Raw genomic sequence first — 4,657 nt, forward strand, 5'->3', positions numbered from 1 at the left:
TATGACCTTTTATGACCAGCAGCCACCTCCCTAGGGATGTGACTCAGCCTGGCAGGCAGCAAACTCCAGGCGCTGCTCCCTCAACACACCTTCTGTAGGTCACCCAGCATCAGGCAAGTGCTACCTTGCCTCCTCGCACAGAAAGCCTAGGGGTGCTGAAGTTCTCCTCCTCAACTTTGATTATTTCTTTATTTCACTGAGACTGGGAGTCTTCTATCATTTCACAAAAAGGATACCCTCTTCATTTTGGAGCTATGCTCCACCAGCTTCGAAATTGGAAAAATTCTTCTTTTTTAAAAATTGGAATATAGTTGACTGAGGGTTTCTCTGGTGGCTCAGATGGTTAAGAATCTGCCTGCAATGCGGGAGACACAGGAGCTGTGGGTTCGATCCCTGGGTCGGGAAGATCCCCTGGAGAAGGGAATGGCGACCCACTTCCGTATTCTTGCCTGGAGAATCCCATGGACAGAGGAGCCTGGTGGGCTGCAGTCCATGGAGTTGCAAAGAGTCGGACACAACTGAGCGACTAGCACACAAACGTACTTGACTTACAATGTTTCACGCGTACAGCAAAGTGATTCAATTATCCCTAAACATGTATTATCTATTCTTTTTCAGATTCTTTTCCATGATAGGTTATTACAAGATATTGAATATAGCCCCCTGTGCTGTTGTGTTGTACAGTATGTCCTTGTTGGTTATCTACATTTTCGTGTGTGTATGTTAATCCCAAACTCCTAATGTATCCCTCCACCCCCCTTTTCTCCTTTGATAACCATGTTTGTTTTCTTTGTCTGTGAGAATATTTCTGTGTTGTAAATAAGTTCATTTGTATTCTTTTTCTTTTAAATTTCACCTGTAAGTGACATCACTTATAGAAAGATGATTTTAATCTTTCTCTGTTCGACATACTTCATTTAGTATGCTCATCTGTGTGTGTGTGTGTGTGTGTTTAGTTGCTCAGTCATGTCCAACTCTTTGCAACCCCATGGACTATAGACTGCTAGGCTTCTTTGTCCATGGAAATTTTCCAAGCAAGAAAACCTGAAGCAGGTTGCCATTCCTACTCCAGGGGATCTTCCCAGCCCAGGGATCAAACCTCCATTTCTTGCGTCTCCTGCAAGGATGATTCTTTACCACCGTGCTGCCTGGGAAGCCCCCACGATCTTCTCTATGTCCGTCTGTATTGCTGCAAGGGGCGCTGTTTCAGTCTTTCACATGGCTCAGAAATACGCTATTGTATATGCACCACATCCTCTTTATCCATTCCTTTGTCGGTGGACATTTATGTTGCTTCTATTGTAAATAGTGCTGCAGTGAACATTAGGGTGCGTGTGTCTTTTCAAATCAGAGGTGTTGTGTTTTCTGGATATCTGCTCAAGAATGGAATTGCAAGACCATATGGTAACTCTGTTTTTAGTTCCTTAAAGAACCTGAGTACTATTCTCCATAGAGGCAGCACCAAGTTACATTCCCGTCATCAGTGTAGGAGGGTTCCTGGAAAAACTCTTAAATGATGCGGAAAACAATAAAAGCTTCTGAATGGAAGAAAGAACAAGGTTTTAAGGTGGCCCTGGGGAGGGCAAACATGTCTAGCCTGATTAATTGTCTAGTTCGGGCATAACTGCTTCCAGAGTGAGCCAAAGGTGGGGTTGCTGGGCCTGCACGCGTGGATCCTGCCCTTGCCTGCAGTCACGGGCAGGGAGGCAAGACTGAGCTGTTCAGTCTCAGCAGCAAAGAAACAAACAAAAAAAAACACAAAAATGCTTGGTGTCTGTGCTGGAAAAGCAGGTCTTATGGCCTCACAGGAAGGAAAGCGAACAGTGGTCTCTCGCTGTTACAAGTGGTTTTTTTTTTTTTTTAAGTTCTCCTGTAGGGATTTTTCAATACCCAAGGGCAGACAGGAAAGACAGCTATATTTTCAAAACTCATACAATGCTGCTTTAAGTAACGGATTGAATACCAAAGAAGTATGCTGGAAGTTCCTAATTGGCTAACGTCTGTGTTTCTCAATAGAGTAATATTATTAACGTCTACCCTCTAAGCCTGTAGAAATCTGAATCCCTTTCTTGCTGGCCAGTTGGAAATAATAATGTAAACAGACTCTTGTGGCCTCATTAAGTCATGTGTCTGAACACTTTGTCAAACTGCAAATATTTAAAATATTTTAATATTCATTCTAAGCCGAAAAGGCTTTGCCAAACTAGATAATGAAATTACTCTCTGTTGTTTTGAAACAGAATAAATTATAGCCTGATATTTAAAGGTATTATTTGGAAGGAGGAGGGAAGCAGCTTGGGATTGAATTTTCCATTATCTTGAACTATGGGGACACTAAGAATTAGATTAATCTGCTCTGTCCAGCTAAAGGCTCCATCTACTTTTTCCACTTTGCATAAAAACCCAAAGGTGGGTTCCATACAGAGTTTATTTGTGATAGATCTTAGAGGATGAGGAGAATTTAGTAAGGGGGAGGGAGAAAAATAATGTATGAGCTGGAAGAATGAAAAATGTGAGCAATAAAATGTAGAAGGAAAACCTGCCATGGTTCAGGAAGTGATGAGTCATTCAGTTGGGGTACAGAGTCATGGAGATTAACCTTGCTTTTCCTGCCTCTGCTGAAAGCAAAAAAAATCGGCATATTGCTCTATTAATTTTATTAATAGCAGAGTAGAGACTTTTCAAAAGGGAGCAGGGAAAGGGCATTAAAAGACTTTTTTTTCTTCATCGGGTGAGGTGGGGGCTGTCTTCATGGTGCGTTACTGCTACAGAATGAAGGCTCAGAGAGTTACTTTCAAAGGTAAGGGGAAATGGGAAGGCAGGCAGTAGTGCATGGGAAGTCATCGTAAAGAACATATGTTGATCTGCATGAAAAAAGAAATGGCCACCCAGTCCAGTATTCTTGCCTGGAAAATTCTATGGATGGAGGAGCCTGGCGTGTTATAGTCCACGAGGTCGCAAAGTGTCAGATGCGACCAAGTGTCTTTCACTTTCACTTTTCGTTGTAAAGGTACAAGGCAAAGAGGATGAGTGGTGTATGCTCTAAAACCCTGAACTCCCCAACGGTTTGGGGGATAGTTTTTAAGAAAATTTTTGGGATGAGGGCTGCAAGGTATGTGACTTTGCTCTCACTGACTGGAAAGCTGAGCGCCAAAGAATTGATGCTTTTGATATGTGGTGTTGGAGAAGACTCTTGAGAGTCCCTAGGACTGCAAGGAGATCCCACCAGTCCATCTTAGAGGAAATCAGTCCTGAATATTCATTGGAAAGACTGATGCTGAAGCTGAAGCTCCAATCCTTTGGCCATCTGATGCGAAGAACTGACTCACTGGAAAAGACCCTGATGCTGGGAAAGATTGAAGGTGGGAGAAGGGGATGACAGAGGATGAGATGGCTGGATGGCATCACTGACTCGATGGACGTGGGAAGTGATGATGGACAGGGAGGCCTGGCGTGCTGCAGTCCGTGGAATCACAAAGAGCAACTGAACTGAACTGAGGTAGCAGGGCTCTTTGCTCAATCTGAAGTTATCATCCTCTACCTGGGAGGGGCCCTGGATTCTGAAGATAAAATAAAGACACTGTTCACTGTATGCCCTGAAGTGGAACCAGGACCTTGCCCCAAGGCTGTACTTCTGTTTCTGGGCTCTTCTCCACTTGTGTCTGCACGCCCTTCCCCTCTCTCCCCTGATTCAGTTCAGTTCAGTTGCTCAGTCGCGTCTGACTTTTTGCGACCTCATGAATCACAGCACGCCAGGCCTCCCTGTCCATCACCAACTCCCGGAGTTCACTCAAACTCACGTCCATCAAGTCAGTGATGCCATCCAACCATTTCATCCTCTGTCGTCCCCTTCTCCTCCTGCCCCCAATCCCTCCCAGCATCAGGGTCTTCTCCAATGAGTCAACTCTTCGCATGAGGTGGCCAAAGTACTGGAGTTTCAGCTTTAGCATCAGTACTTCCACTGAACACCCAGGGCTGATCTCCTTTAGGATGGACTGGTTGGATCTCCTTGCAGTCCAAGGGACTCTCAAGAGTCTTCTCCAACACCACAGTTCAAAAGCATCAATTCATCGGCGTTCACCTTTCTTCACAGTCCAACTCTCACATCCATACATGACCACTGGAAAAACCATAGCCTTGACTAGACAGACCTTTGTTGGCAAAGTAATGTCTCTGCTTTTGAATATGCTATCTAAGTTGGTCATAACTTTCCTTCCAAGGAGTAAGCGTCTTTTAATTTTATGGCTGCAGTCACCATCTTCGGTGATTTTGAAGCCCCCCAAAATAAAAGTCTGACACTGTTTCCACTGTTTCCCCATCTATTTCCCATGAAGTGATGGGACCAGATGCCATGATCTTCGTTTTCTGAATGTTGAGCTTTAAGCCAACTTTTTCACTCTCCTCTTTCACTTTCATCAAGAGGCTTTTTGGTTCCTCTTCGAGTCAGAGTCAGACACGACTGAATCGACTCATCAGCAGCAGCAGCACTTTCTGCCACAAGGGTGGTGTCATCTGCATATCCCCTGATTAGCAACTGTTTGAATCTGCCCTTTGGAATGCAGGGAAGGTCAAGGAGGCTGAAGAAAGCCTATTTCCTACAAACAAGAAGTAGGGGTCAGGGAGAGGCTTTGTACCAGGGAGGACCCCAGGGGGTCCC

At 44.6% G+C, this 4,657-nt stretch overlaps 1 protein-coding gene across 1 annotated transcript in view; it reads left to right on the top strand.

Moving 5' to 3' along the window:
• LOC102277629 (N-acetyllactosaminide beta-1,6-N-acetylglucosaminyl-transferase) overlaps positions 1–4,657 on the top strand; it is a 57,620-nt gene that overhangs the window by 28,045 nt on the left and 24,918 nt on the right. The gene's annotated exons all lie outside the window — the stretch shown is intronic.

Source organism: Bos mutus, chromosome 23, assembly GCF_027580195.1.
Source record: "Bos mutus isolate GX-2022 chromosome 23, NWIPB_WYAK_1.1, whole genome shotgun sequence".
Classification (NCBI taxonomy): Eukaryota; Metazoa; Chordata; class Mammalia; order Artiodactyla; family Bovidae; genus Bos; species Bos mutus.